General features: G+C 39.8%; 1 protein-coding gene across 2 annotated transcripts in view; it reads right to left on the bottom strand.

Moving 5' to 3' along the window:
* The window catches only part of sez6b (seizure related 6 homolog b), a 270,984-nt gene that overhangs the window by 19,454 nt on the left and 235,245 nt on the right, over positions 1 to 16,285 (bottom strand). The window lies entirely within an intron of this gene.

Genomic DNA, 16,285 nt, shown 5'->3' with positions numbered 1-16,285 from the left:
ACTATGAAAGTATCGCACTTGATGTATCCATGCTCCGCCACCAAACGTGTATCTTTCCTGCCGTGAGGTAAGACATGCTTCAACATAAAATTGCAAAATATTCATACAACCTAATGAAAAACTGTAGTTCTCTTTATGAAGAGTTGCCACATTTTTAAAAATGAAGGTTGCAAACTCAACCAAAAAGGGTTCGTTGGAGCGACGCCATGGAAGAACCAATGGTTTCCTTGGGGACCTTTCTAAAGATGTTTGAAATGTTCATTGAAGGTATGAGGATGTTCATAGAATGATTCTAAAGAACCATTACCACCAATAATTAATTAGCAAAGAAGTGAAGATTTCTCTTAGAACCATACATTCAAGTCTTTAGGAACCCTTTTTTTTGTTAAGAGTGTACATAATACAGAGTTTTCAGTTTAAAATGCTAGGCTACTGACACTATGTTGTTGTAGTTAATGGAAACTGGCCATTTTGGAAAGACAATGACAAACTTACAGCCGTACTAATATTAGGTCAGTTATATACACAGACACACACACACACACACACACACACGCACGCACACACACACACACACACACACAGACATATGCAGAAAGTACTGTGTGAGAGTCATAAATTGGTATTACATAAGTTATTCAATGCTTAAGCATTAAGAAAAATAGCAAGGAACATATTTCACTGATAATTACACTCAGAATTTGTCTCTACATTAAACATATAATTTTTTTTCAGCATTTAGTTTGTCCAGTCTTTGTCTTTATTACAGAAAGGAGTTTAGTGTTTCAGAGAAATCTGCAGGGATGTTTTCCCACACCTAAAAAAGTTCAGTCTAAGGAGTTGCTGCTTCTCTCAATTCAAATAATTCCAAACACAATCAGTGATGCTGAGGTCTGGACTCTGGGGAGGTCAGTCCATTGTTCTCAGAACACCAGCAGCTTCTTTATTTCATTTGCAAATGTTTTTTGTTTGGTTTCTTTTCTACAACAGCTACACACCCTTTCAGATCTACAGCTCTGAGTTGTCTGTCTTCTCACAGTGGAAGGATGTACAGAAACACCTGTGGATTTTTCAGATCTGAAGTAAGAGTGGAGCTTGATTTTCTCCTCTCTCTCAAAGAAAAAAGCTTTAAGTACTGTTTATCTGATGGGGACAGTTTTGGTGGTCTAACAGGTCTTGTATGGTTGTTAGGAGTCCCATTTTCCTTATATCTTTTAATCGTTTTTGAAATCCAGGTTTGGAAACTGTTGTTTCATTTATTTATTCACTTTCCTCTTCTTTATGCAAGTGGATTAAATTAGTTCTCCTCAGAAACCTCTGAAAAATGACTAATTTGTATCTAAGCATAATTTTAACTGTAAATTAAATAAATGATTTATCCTACCAGCCTGACCTTTCACACACATACAAAATAAATATCATTTTAAAGTAATAATTTTAATTACATGGATTTTGACAAGTTAGGTACAGTCTTGTTAGGTTGAATGTGATTTTTTTTCAAAGTTCTGTCAAGATTGTGTAGCCTAGCAACAGTTGCTAGAAAAGAAAGCATTCTGGGTGGAGCATGGATTAATTAGGTCAGTTCTAATGTAGCAATCCACATCTATTTATTCAGTTTTTTTCTTGCTGTGAGATGAACCCTATCTCGCTCAGAGCAGACCCTGGCAGGCTAGCAAACAGGGTACGCAGTCCTGCAGTGAGGTGACACACACACACACTCGGGCTTGTCCCTAATTAATCACAAGTGGCCGGTGATGGAACTCATTACAGAGGAAAGAGGAATAATTAATCATCTTTGCTCCTCCATAGCGGCAAGCATAAAAGCAGTGTTGGCGCAAAATGGAGACAGGATGTTCAACGTGTGCAAAAAGCAGAATGCAAAAACACACACAGGCACATGAGCACATACAGGCACATTACTGCAGCCACAAGCTTGTTTGGTAACACTTTACTGTAGAGCACCTCCGCCAATCTACAGTGCTTCAAAGATCAGATAATGAACATCTCCGGTTTCCTGACGATTACAATAAAGAGTAATGTGTTGTTGGAGAGGGAGCATAACGCCCATGAATCCTGTAAAATCTGAACTATGTTACTCTTATTCTTATATGAGGTACGGCGCTCAAAATTTCTCTGGCTATCCAGACCTCTGAAGCCGGTGAGCATCTCAGCAAGGACACTTAAGGTGCACATAAGTCACTTACAAATTTTCGACATTCCGGAGTCCATATCTCTGGTTCTCTGAAAGCTAGCAATGCGATCCAGGGCTTGTCACTCTCTACTGACCTGTGGAGTTTGGCTTCGTCATGCATTTTTAAAGTCGGATTTTTAAAGTCACTTTGCAAAGCAAAGCATTCCCTTCTCCTGTGATTTTATTCATGACGTCATCAGCGATTAGTTAACGTTGACATGACTTTCAACACATAACTGTCAAAAATCTGAAGTCATACAACCCCTAATGTCAAATTGCTATAACATTTATATCAGAAATATATTTTTTTTGTGTTATGACACTTTCTGGGTGACGCTGTAACTCAATGCTGATTTGACACAGCTTGCCAAGTCAGGTTAGTTATACAAAAGTGAGCATTTTCTGTGGGCCTTAGGCTGCCTTTACACTGTGAAAGTTCATGCAACTTTGGTTGCTTGGAACATGCAACTAAATTGCACTTAAACTTGAAGCTCAGCTTCAAATGTTGCAAGAGTCTCAACTTCATGAAAGAAGGTTTGTGAAACAGTTGATCAAAACAGAAATAACACTCCTTGTGATAATTTTACACAGAGCTCAGATTAATCTGGCATCCAAAGGATAAACATTTTACAGAAGGGGAAGCTGTGATCTGGACCATGATGAACTTTTTGTTTTTTTTAAGGCAGAATGAGCGAGACGTCAAGTATAATCATAATGGCTACTTTCATATTAACATATACAGCTTAACATACACAGAGCAGGTTAAACAGGTCAAAGTATGTAGTAAATAGCTATAAGTAGACAGATAAATATACAATCAACAATCACTTAATTAGGTACATCTACCTTGTACCTACACTTATTGAAAATTTTACTATACTATATAGATACTCTTACTATATAGATACACTCTGTTTAAAGATTGTGGTCCATCTGTTTCTTTGCATAATTTGTTATCCCACCTTTACCCCATTTATCAATGATCAAGACCCCCACAGGACCACCACAGAGCAGGTACTATTTGGGTGGTGGATCATTCTCAGCACTGCAGTAACACTGATGTGGTGGCGGTGTGTTAGTGTGTGTTGTGCTGGTATGAGTGTATCAGAAAAAGCAGACAGTGCTGGAGTTTTTAAACACCTCAGTGTCACTGCTGGACTGAGAATAGTCCACCAACCAAAAATATCCAGCTAACAGCGTCCTGTGGGCAGCATCCTGTGACCACTGATGAAGGACTAGAGGATGACCAACACAAACTGTGCAGCAATTGTCTCTGACTTTACATCTATAAGGTGGACCAACGAGGTAGGAGTGTCTAATAGAGTGGACAGTGAGTGGACACAGTGTTTAAAAACTCCACTGTTCTGTCTGATCCACTCGTACCAGCACAACACACACTAACACACCACCACATCAGTGACACTGGAGTGCTGAGAATGATCCACCACCCAAATAATACCTGCTCTGTGGTGGTCCTCTGGGGGTCCTGACCAATGATGAACAGGGCAAAGGTGGAATAACAAATCATGGAGAGCAACAGATGGACTACAGTCTGCAATTGTAGAACTACAAAGTGCACCTATACGGTAAGTGGAGCTGATAAATTGGGCAAGTACAGATGCAAGATAGGTTTACTAATAAAGTGGTCAGTGAGTGTATAAAAAAGGCAATGACAGCTTGATGATCAGATGAGGAAAATGCTGCAAATATATAAATTACACCGACTCACGAATGACTTTACAGTGAGAGCGATACAGTGCATCAAAAACATGAGCTGCTAATTAGGCTATATAATGGAGTAACCTAAAGGTGATGCATGTTGTTTTTTAAATTACTTCAAATCAAGTTGCAGAGAAATTATGTTGCAGGCAACTCACAACATGCAACTAGTTGCATGAAACTTTCACTGTGCAAAGCCAGTCTTCATTTTACGATTTATAGAATTTAAGTTCTCATCATCAGCTTAATTTCACTGTGATATAGACTGAGCTATAAAGTCGGATGTTATAACATGCTATGTCATTTCACCTAAAGAAAGCATCATTACACAACCTAATGTCAGTAAAACTGGATGTCACCTGACAGCTGATGTCAACTTGACATCAAAGTTGACAAGAGCAGCCTTTACGACATACAATGCATTTTAGAATAAGCTTCTACAAGTGTTTATGTAGGTTTATGTCAGCTGTCATGACAAGCTTATGTAGATGTCATGTAGTCAAGAACACTGCCCTACAACACAGTGTTACTGCCTTTTTTATACCCTGACATTACCATGTCCTGCACTCTCCTCCTTCGTCCTGCTTTTGTTCTGTTCTAACACTCAACCTCATTTTGCCATGTGTGATGTGTCTGAGTGTGAGGAACGTTTAAAGAAAGGAGCCCCTCACCTGCTCTCAGGACGAGCGAGAGAGAGAGAAAAAAACTGTGTCGGCTCATATTGGATTTGTTGAGATAAAGTTAAACAAGGCTTTGCGTCGCCGCCGTGCCGTATCTGCTGAGAAAATCAATCATGTTTTCTATTTGCTGGCAGTAATTTCATTTTGTTTAATCAAAAAAAACAGGCTCAGCTTGACTTGGCCCACAGCACAGCTGCCACCTCACGCCTTCAGAATGCATTAACGGCATACACCGAGCTCACACAGGCATTGTCCTCTTTCAAATAAAGGGGGTTTTTAAAAAAGAAAGCCTAAAGCATGACAAAAATAGTCTGATTTTTTTTTGGCGTGAAGGCTGCTTAAAAACACCAATACAGGCCACTTTCCCTGCATCTCGGAAGGCAGTGCAATATAAATTTGCTAGCTTTAGAATAAGAAAGGCAAAGATTGATTTTATTTGATTTATTTATCTGAGAAGGACAGGGATTCAGCTCGAGGAGGTGCTGTCTAGCGCATCTGAAGGGCTCTGGGTAAAAAGCAATCCTCAAGGATCCATCATCTGTCATACAGCCTAAGCTGAGGATTTCTCCTGCACCCACCCGCAGTTGACACAAGCCAGCGAGCATGGCTGTCTGAGGTATGGCTTCACACAAGACTTGCTCTTAAACGCCATTTAGAACCCCCTGCCTGTGTTTCATGCAGACTTAATCTACCCTCAATGATTGCCTTGTCGAAAATAAATAAATAAATAAACAAACAAATAAAGCAAAGGAAGCAAAACAATCCAATAAACCCTCTATGGTAAGTGCTAGGCACAAGTAGGTCAACATTCATTTTTCTCTTTAACATACATGAGATCTAGGCTTGTAAGATCGTGTGCAATATACTATCTTCCAATCACGCCGACTGATGATAGCATGGTGGGGGTCGGGGTTGGGGGTGATGGCAAGCGTCAGCTGCTTTCATTTACGGCATTTGCAGACACTCTTATCCAGAGTGACTTACAATTTGATCATTTTACACAGGCAGGCGAAGGTACTGTTAGGAGTCTTGCCCAAAGACTCTTATTGGTATAGTGTAGGGTGCTTGCCCAGGCAGGGGATTGAACCCCGGTCATCAACTGAGTGAATGCAACTTCAGGAAAAACAGCCACAGACACTGAGAGACTGCTCCTGACTTACAGACTGGATCTTCTTAATCAATATCTGCGGCCCAGTTTCAGCATGGCAAGTACTGAAGTTACCTTCATAATGTGGTAACACCACAGAGATGCCTGCTTAAAACATAGAAAACAATAAGCTTTAGCAGGCCATTTTTCTGCTTTGTGAGAGGAAGCATTATTTGTGCATGGAAGGCTGCAGCACGGCTTTATCTGTTTAATAAAAGAAAAACAGAACGTTCTGAAGCAGGTCAACATGTCAGAGCTGAATCATTACATGTATTCTCCCAAGAAAAAATGCTAAAAGAAATCAAAGATTACAAGACAAATATAACTAGTTTTATGATCTTAAAGCTGAGGACAACACATTTAAATCATCCAACTTAACTGGCCATCTATCAGAGATTCACAAAGCTCACGCCTATTGAAATTTATTCTATGTAATACATCATATAGAGTCCATATATGTACTATGTGCACACATGTGAAAATATGTAATATGTATGTATAGGAGAATGTGCTCTCAGCACTGCTGAAATCAGCCACAGGCTCAGAGTGTAACTAACAGTACTCTGCGGGAGGAAGTCTGCGTGAAATGAAAACCAACGGCAAACCACAGAGGATTACGGCTGGCCTTTCGACCGAAGCCTCGTGTTTAAAATGGACTTAATTCGGACCTGGCAGGATTGGCCAAGATGAGAAAATGAAAGCTTCAGTAAGCGTCTACAGGCAGAAATGGACAGCCTCGACTCTGCTAAACGCTAAACAAACAGAAGAGGCTAAACTTTCATTTCAATTGTCAACATTATCAGAAGGACTTAAAGGGATGATGCTTGCTCAAATAAAGGAGAGAAATGAGTTTCTCTGTTTTAGTTCTTTTTTTAATTAGAAAGTTAAATATTGGCCTGGGTATGGGCCTGCTGTCTGGAGGGATAAGAAAGACTTGAGTTATCACCAGCCTGCCAAACGCAGTCACTCTTAGAGACAGACACAAAATATAAGAGGGGGAGGGGGGAGGAAGGAGCAGAGACAGAAAGGTGAGCGAAAGGGAGAGAAGAAAGAGAAAGAGACATAGAAAGAGAGAACAGTGACAGAAACAAGAAGAGCAGGAGAAAGAGAAAGAATGAGAGGGAGAGAGAAAGAAGGGAGAGAGAAAAGGAGAAGGGGAGAAAAAGAAAGAAAAGAGGAAGAAAGCGAAGCTGAGAAGAAGAGAGAGAAAAAGAGAAATAGAGAGGGAGAGAAAAATAAAGAGGAGACAGAGAAAGAGAGGACAGAAAGAAAGGGAGGAGAGACAAAGAAAGAAATAGAGAACGAGAGGGGGAGAGAGAGAAAAAGATGAGACAGAAAGATAGACACAGAAAGAGAAAAGAGAAAGAGAACAGAAAGATAGACAAAAAACAAAGAAGACAACTTAACATAAAAATTTGAAAAAGAGAGACAGAGCGAGAGAGGGAGAGAGAACAGAAAAAGAGAGGACAGATCAAAGAAAGAGAGAATGGGGAGTGAGAAAAAGAGGAGACAGAAAGAAAGAGAGAGAGAGAGAGAGAGAGAGAGAGAGAGAAAGATTCAGTGTTTGCCTAAACCAAATACTGTCGTTATTGAGTCTCAGTGATTTCAGGTAACATATCACTGTAAATTAAAAACATTAGCCAACAGGCCAAAAGGGCTTCTTTTCCTTTTCTTTTAACATCCCAACACAGAACAGTGGATCAGTTTAGTTCACACAGCTGTGCACAGTGTGTCCAGCAGGGGGCTCCCTCAGCTATGCGTAGCATCTCAGGCCATGAGGAGTGTGATTCGCTCCACTACACTCAGCCCACCCTGGTGTGCTGAACTGAACAGTGTGCAGGTGTGGCGGCTGTCACCTGTTCTCTCCCCACAACCCACCCACTCTGCCCACCACCTCACGGCTCAGCAGATACAGCATCAGAACCCCCCCACCCACACACACAAACGTCCCACATACGTCCCGGTAAATGAATTAATCAGCCGTCATTACGCTCCGTGTTCTCGGGTAATTGAGAGCGCAGGGTGTGTTGATGAATGATTAGAGGGGAGTGGGAACATGCTCATTACCAGGGTAAAGTCTTCTTAAAGTCCCCTAATGAGTCTCCAGTAGGGGCCAGAGCTCTGCAGCTTCAGGAGAAGCCCCTCTGTAGGAAAGCCAACTCGGACTATGAAGAACAATTGGACAGTACAGTGCAGTTTCTCAGCTCTGGTCCAAAACACCCACCTACCTGCACAGTTTCAGCTGTACCCTGCCCCGCAAGACAACAGCTTTGGGTGGTGGTGGAGCTCACAGCTGTTTATTTTCAGAACAAAATGAAGGTGAGAAATGGTCAGATGCACTACTTTTGCACTTTTTTATTAACGTTGCATGGCTATGAAGCACATATGTTTCTAATCTAGGACCTCACATGAAAGGCTATGTTCACATTACAAGCCTCACTGCTTGTTCAAGGAAATTGGAGTTGTGCCACTTCAGCCTGGCAATGTGAACATAGTGGCTCAGATCTGATTTGACATTTGGCTACGTTCTCATTCGAAATGTGAACGTAGCCAAAGGCTGAAGTGGCAGAAATCCTATTTTTTTCCCTGACATCACATAGATCTGATTTTTTTAGAGCTGTGTGGACACCCAAATCTGATCTTTTCAAATCAGATCTGAGCCACTTTCATAGGTTGCCTTGCAACCGTAATGAGAATGTTCAGTTTGGAATCAGTGTGTTTTTTTCAGTGTGCGTACGCCATTGTTCAGCGTCAATGAAGCAGCAGGGCTGAACCTGAATCTGACCCTTTTTCACCTTTGACTTGCTCTAATAATGAAGAGCTAAGAGCCATTCAGAGTGAATTATCTTCGTATGGCTTGTTCTGCTGGCCTGTTTGTTTTTTATGATGCACATGGTTCATTCACGTAATGTTACTGATTAGGATGTGTGCATGTGGGCCGTTTCAGGGTGCAGGTTCATTCATATTAATGATGGATCTGAGTCGCCTACCTATACAAATGTGATTCATCAAGTTGATCTGAGCAAAAAACTGGAACTAAGCAATCAGGCTTGTAATGTGAATGTAGCCAGACAGGCTCAGGTCTGATTCGAAATGATGATTTGTGTGTCCATACAACCCGGAAACATCTGATCTGTGTCATAGTAAAGCAAAAACTTGGATTTGTGCCACTCAGCCTCGTAATTTGAACAGAGCCAAAGTGATTCTGATACTGTTAGCCAAATTTGAGTTGCGGGGCAGTGGGTCTCCAGGACTAGAGTTGAGAACCCCTTAGTAGTGGTCTCTGGCATAGGCAACAATCAGCACATTGAGTTCTATTATAGACACTAGGTCACAAGGCTGGTTCCCTAACTGTACTGTACAAAGGTTTCTGATACTGATACTAATACTAATAGTTTGAGTACAGATTCATGAACAATACTTTTTTTTTCAAAAGTGTGTGTGGCTTAAATAAGCCAGGAAGTTCTTGTATTTACTGACTGCAATGAATTGCAAATTAATAAAAGTTCTGACATTAATAACATGTTGCATGTTGAATGCAATTAAAGTCTTAATTGAGCTGGTTTAGGTTTACATGCAGAGGCACAGTAATTTAAGTGATTACCAATAAAATCTATGATTTAATCCAGTACGAATCTGCAATGTCTGCAGTTTTTACTAGTCTGACAAGTAATAATTACAGAGAGAATTGTCTTATAATTCCCAGAACTCTGAGCTCCTTCAATAATAGTCATCCTGTTCGACCTCATGACAATGTAAAAAATGGCAGCTGCTCTTTTTTGATGACAGGCAGACAAGGCTAACCTCTAAAATTGAGTTTGACAATTCTTTATCCTCAAATTCAAAACAGGACTACTGTAATCGACAACATTTTGGGTGACGGCCAATTCAGAAGAAGAAGAAAATGAAATATCTTGAAGGCACCTCTCGCATGGCAGTGCATAATACAATTTCACCCAGGCCACCACTGGATGGCATAGTGGATAACACCGCTGCCCTGAACATGGAAGATCAAAGGTTTGATTTTCTCTTTAGACAGGAATGCCAGTGCCACACTCAGACTCCTTGAGACTGCAAGTCGCTCTGCACTAGAACATCTGCTAAATATGTAAATGTAAGAGTTAAGTCAGAAGAATTTGCTTCAGAGTTGGAATTGCTGTGTGAATCTTCATAGATTCATCATTAGCCCACATCTCTGAGCTGAACAGCTGTAGCGGACACCCTCCTCGTTCATTTTTGCCCATCTATACTTGTCATTTGATGCGCCCGACTGATAATGTCCCATATGTCGTTTGACTAATTCGGTCATTTGAAAATGTAAGGGGGTGGGGCTAGTGCAGTGCAGCAGGCTGAGGAACAGTGACCCAGGCTAGAGCTGAACCAGTCCATCTGTACTGAACTCTCTACTCCCACCTGAGTGCTTACTATCTGTATTTAGTTGGCTGTGGTATGTGCAACACGGGGCAACAGATACTTTATAGAAAGAAACTTATAAATGTAATGTAAATATAATGTAAAACAGATGAAGCTTGCATGTAACGAGTAACGAGACACTGTTTAACCCTTAAAACCCTCACAGTTAGCACTGGGATAACAAAAGTATGGTGTTACTTTTTAATATTTCTCTTGTATTTTGTTGAAACATGAGAAATTCTGTCAAAAGTGCAGACTGTAACCCTTTGACCGATATGAGTAGACGAGTAGATATTTTATTCTAATTTGAATTTGATGAAAAATTATTTTGCATGCAGTCTTAGTTTGTGGAAAGAAAAAAACTGCTTTACATTTTTGCCATGTATGTCATATTTGCCATGTTTCACATCGAGACAAACAGAAAAAAGTCAGGGTTACACACAAGGGGTTGGTTACCCAAACTGAGCCTGACATATAAAGGTTAAAACAAAGGTTTCGGCCAGGTTCGGAATGTTTTTTTCCACGTATAACATCGAGCTCAGGTTGGTCTCAAGTCCACTACTAAAGAAAAGCACTGTTAAACCGTGTCTGTCGTAATCCATCTCTGTTAGGGCCTCAAAGCTGAAGTTAGCACAAAGGTTCAAATTTTAAATAAGACACTGGCGAATAAGAAGCTAACTTCAGCTTTGTGAATTTGAGAGGGTTTGGGTTTCAAATTTAGCAGTGCCATTCAGACCATATTGGATCAGGCTTTAAGGTCGCAAGTACAGGTCGGGTTCGGGCAGACCTCTGGTGCACACTCAAACCTGACAATTCAGAATGTGAATCAAATGTAAACCTAATAATTACATTAGCTTAACTATGTAAGTAATTAAGTAATAACATGTAAATAGTCCAGCAAAACAACAGTAACAGCTCTACACCTCTAAGGGTTAACTCTGCATGAACAGGCAGGGGCATGCTCTCATGATAAGCATTGATAAGACAGAGAAGCCAGAGCCATCCCTGAGTTCTGTAGCTATCTTCCCTCCCTTATCATCCCCCACCCCCCAAATGAATGGGAAATTAATTATGCTGGCAGCTTCCGCTGCAAAACATCCAGTATGTCATTTATTACACAGCCAAACAATGTAAGCGCTGGAGCCATGGAACGTACAGCAAGAAAAAAAAAGAAGAAAGCAAGAGGAAACATATGCAAATGAGTGAATCTTAATTAAGGCAACTAAATTATTGAATGCATGAATAATCTGTCAGGGGCTGACACAGCAGGGCCTTGTGTTGGGGAGCCTCACCTGACAGAGCAATCACACTCGACACTCGTTCCTCTGCTCCATATAATTGATTCCACCATCGTAAAAAAACACCCAATGAAATAATTGGCTTTCTGTTAAGTTTATTATTAACCTTTGTCTGCTGCTACTTATGTGTCCTATTCATGTGCAAAATGTTCTTTCATCATCCTCTTTTTTCTTTCACTCCTTAGCATTTATTAGGAGTAGTTGTTAGCTTCTCATGTATGTTAACAAGTTATGTATAAGGCAGGGCAAGGCAGAGTGTCGGAGATTCTCAAAAGTTCCCCCTATGTAGGCCTGTTTCTGCCCCGTGTCACAAGATCTTCTTTGAATAGAAACATTTTAGCTGCTCGTCCGAGGAAATGTTTGTAGATTTGGACGACATCTGGAAAATATGATGTCATGATACTTGAAGACACTTTCACAAAACATGATACAACTTACTGTATTTTGCTTTTCTTTGGTTTGATAAGTTGGAACAGACACAATCCACCTGCCAAGTAGTGCCACATTTAAAAAACTGTATAAAAACTTTGAGCACAGTTTATATACTTCAATGTTTCATATCCTGTGCATCAGTACATCCAATTAAATAGGTACGCTGACGCACTCCTGACATCGTCGGGTATTAAACACGCAATCCCCCCGATAATATGGTGAAATAATAGACAGTAACATCACTAGGGAGCCCCATCTAAAACTCTTTTGACTAATGATACCCACAATATGCTTAGAAGATTTTATTGTGACAAACAATAATATATCATGTAGCCATAATACCCATCCATAAACTGGAAACAGAAAAGTTTTCAAAATAGGCAGAAAAATGGAGACACTGACCCGCTGCTCGATAACCTGCCTAACTGCAGCAATATATTTATAGTGGCCCCCAAAAGTATTTGAACACTTTAATCAATTAATCACTGGTCAAGAAGGTCCCGCTCGATGTTTAGATCTTAAAATGCAAAAAACATTATACTGATAAAAATATCATGACAATAGTAGATCATTTGCTTACATCTTCAGAAGACCACCAAGTTTTGAGTTTTCTTTCAATTCTCTTTCACCATGCTTGCAATTATCAGCTTCATCAACTCGGGGAAGAGGACCGAAGCACAACCAACGTTACAAAATATTCTTCTACATGTTGCATGCAATTACACACTTCCACCAGAGAGGACTCTAAATCCCCAAAAGACTTCATTGAAGTTCTTTAAGTTACTTCATAAAATGTTTAAGGGTGCATTTACATTTGTAGTTTCAGTTGAAGTGTTCACACTGACATATTTGGCATAGAAATAGAAACTGTTAACTAAGTTAGATGGACGAAAAAGTCACGTCTGATTGGGCAGATTTTATGAAGTACATTTAGTGACAATAGCTGGGATAACGTCTAAAAACACTGGAAATCTTGCTGTACTCTGGTCTAACTGAACATGTGGATGTATGTATGTCTTGCTTTATCTTTGTATTGTGATATTCTAAAGCAATAAGCCACTCATGCATTACCATGGTTTTCCCACAAACTCCCACTATGAAAACACTGTGAAAACACACAGCCTCCAGTGACTCGCTGCTTTATTTTGAACATTGGCACATAAATGTATATTTGATGTGTGCAGTGATATGTGCATACAGCATATTTTATAATGCTTAGAACATGCCTCAGCTGTGTTTTAAAACCAAAACTATCTGTTCTATGATTACTGAGTCAGAACTCACTTAGAGATGACAACATGAACACAAACACATGAGAAATTCTTCTGTTGCAGATACCAAAGAAGACCTGCACAGAAGAGACGACAGTTCATTTTGCATTTTTTTCTCTTTAGACATCTTTGGTTTGTTTTACATTTATACTTCAAATAAACTCCATTAGAGTTTATTTGAAAGTGGACTGAGACTGACCTCCTCATGGGGTTCTCTGTCCAGTTATTTGGTGCACACCAGGGTAGAGCAATCGCACAGTGGGGGGTTCGTTTTAATTAAACCGAACCTGTCAAGTGTGAACAAAATGATATTTGTTACAGAAAAAACTCTTTAAGCACAACATCAAACTGATGTTAGACTCTTTGTGTGGAAAAAGCCTGAAGAAGAAGTCTAGTCAAACTGCACAAAGTCTGGGGCTGGTTTTTAAACAATGACGCTGGTAAGCTTGTGTTCACTGATGTGATCATGAACTCAGAAGTATATAAAGGCATTCTGGACGCAAATCTGTAAAGAAAATGCTTAAATGATAATGAAACACACCAGCCACCTTTTAGAAAGCAAGCTTTGCCAAGAAGAAAATTAGTCTTGGAATGGTCTGTTTAAAATAAATTCCAGCGGGTTTGACATTGTGTTTCCTAATATTTCCTTTGTTCAAATACTTCTTGTGGCTGCTGTATCTATGCTCCACCCACAAATGTGTTCTTTCGTAACAAATATTGCTAGCTCCAACAAGCTGTACAGAATTATGCTTTACAAGCTTTACAGAATTATGCTTAAGTAGCCAACCAAATCTGTGCAGGCCTAAAACAATACCAACACATTTGCCATCATGCTGATCTTAGCTTGATTACAAAGCAAAAGAAAAAGAAAAAAAATAAACACTATATCCAAATCCATTTAAATAAAATGAAATTTGACAAAAAAAGCTGAGGTCAGTTTTTAATTACTTCACTAATACACAGCCTCTTCGAAAGAATTCAGTGTGCGTTCCATGACATGATCCACACTTTCCATGCTGAACTGCTGACATCAGGACAGAAAGAAATGTGTTGGGTTGCTTAGAGTACCTACACAGAGAGAGAAGTGCAATTCGAAACCAGGAGATGAAACTGTAGGCAACTGTAACGTGCTTCAATGCATTTATGAAGGAAGGTAGAGGGAGAACCTCAAAGAGGGCGGTCAAGGTCTTGAAATGAGCCCCCTTGACACACTTGTCTTTGAGCATGCCCGGGGCTGTATTGTACTCATTTCATTTGGGCTGGCAAGGCAGAAGGCTAGGATTGAGTCAAGGCATAGGGTTGCTCAGCTGGGATGAGATGATAAGAAGTTACAGAAGTACGCAACAGCGGTGAAATCTTAGTCACAGGAACAAAGAGCTGACCAACTGATGGCTTAAGACAAACAACTGATTCTGACAGATGATGTGAAAATGCATTTGTGGGTTTGATAAAGCTACACAGTAGCTGATTCACGCCAGCATTTGTAGGTGGCTGAAGAAGAAAGCAGATGCTATATTAGTCATATTGTCTGGGGAGACGTTTTGGCACAGGAGAGGTCAGTCTGCTGAACAGTAAAAGGGCCCCTGCAGAGACAATCACAGAAAAGCCTCTAGTAACGGATCCATATATAGACTTAGTGTCTGTAGTGAAGAAAGCAGATACTGTGTTAGTCATACTGTCCAGGCAGAGGTTGGAGAGAGGTGAGCAGTAAAAATGGCCAATGCAGAGAGAAACACTAAATGGAGACTTGGCACAAAGCTTCATTGGTTAGAACAGAGTGAATATCTATGAGGACAGCTGCTGTAACAAAGCATGCTCTCTAACACATGACGTCACCCACCATCTGGCTACAAACTGTTAAACACTCTGGAGTTAGGAGAGTAGTACAAAAGTATTCATACTTCAACTAGCATGAACGTTTTAACATGCAGTCAATACACAATTAAGGCAAAGTCATCAAATACACCTGACACTAACAGCTATGGCTGTCATACCAATCACACCCCTACACTCTTAAAAATAAAGCATAAAAAGGGTTCTTTGGAACGTTGCTAGGGAAGAACCATTTTGGTTTCCAAAATAGCCTTTCAGTGATGGCTTTTTTGGATTTGTACCCAGTTTAGTCAATGCCAATTTCCACCCACTAGGTAGATCTCCCAGGTACATGATGCTTCTAAACTGGGAAGGTGAAGGCTAGCATGTGGTTCCTCCAGGTCAGATGAGACCACCAAATATTTTCAAACTGCTAGATCCTTTGATACGTTTGTCCCTCACTCTTTTTTAAATATCCTTGAAGCAAACCTGATTTTGAAAATGTATTAGTTTGATTTCTCTCATTAGAAAGCGCTTTGCTTATTTGTTTACACTGCTTCTGTCGGTCTCACTCATCCTCCAACACGAAAGACGTATTGGGACGTACTGGATTTCAATACCACATATGAAATCAAGAGGCCCAAAAACAGAACTTAATGGTGTTTTTTGCTGTTCACACTACCACATAAAAAAGCAATCTGAGTCACACTTGAAGTAAAAGATAGAGTGACAATTACGCCACTCAGGAGCCTCAAGCATTCTTGTAAACGAGATGTGTGAATATAAAGAAGTTTTTTAAGTTTAAGTTTAAAGAATGTCATGATTAAAAAGTTCTTTAACAATCAAAGGTTTTGTCCTAGAAACATGTCCAAGCAAAATAACACTTTGAAACTACTTCAAAGAGTGTAACCTACACACACCATTTTTAGCAAAATACCTGTTGTATTTCTATAATACACTTTAGTTAAACAGTCTTCTTTAAACTATTATTTTAAGTTATATTGCTTCAGTCAGATCCCTTATTAATGAACAGGGAAATAAAAAACTACTGTCTGGAGATTAAATTTCCTTTCAGTTCTTATAAAGATCTTGGATAATGCTAAGCTGCTATATTATCTACATCTACTACACTACATCTGTTCATGCATGTAAGTATGCTGTGTGCTTGGTTACTGTTTTTTATCTATAAAGTGTGTCGTCTCCACACTGTTTTGTATATTGTCTGAGTAGAGTGCATGTCTGAATATACAGTCGTAAGCAAACGTTTGGGCACACCTGGTCAAACTACATGTTTTAGCAATTTTCTAAGTGAGAATAAGTTA

The sequence above is a fragment of the Colossoma macropomum genome, unplaced genomic scaffold (assembly GCF_904425465.1).
Source record: "Colossoma macropomum unplaced genomic scaffold, Colossoma_macropomum, whole genome shotgun sequence".
In the NCBI taxonomy this organism is placed as follows: domain Eukaryota; kingdom Metazoa; phylum Chordata; class Actinopteri; order Characiformes; family Serrasalmidae; genus Colossoma; species Colossoma macropomum.
The sequence above is the reverse complement of the archived record's forward strand: the minus strand, read 5'-3'. Positions and strand labels throughout refer to the sequence as shown.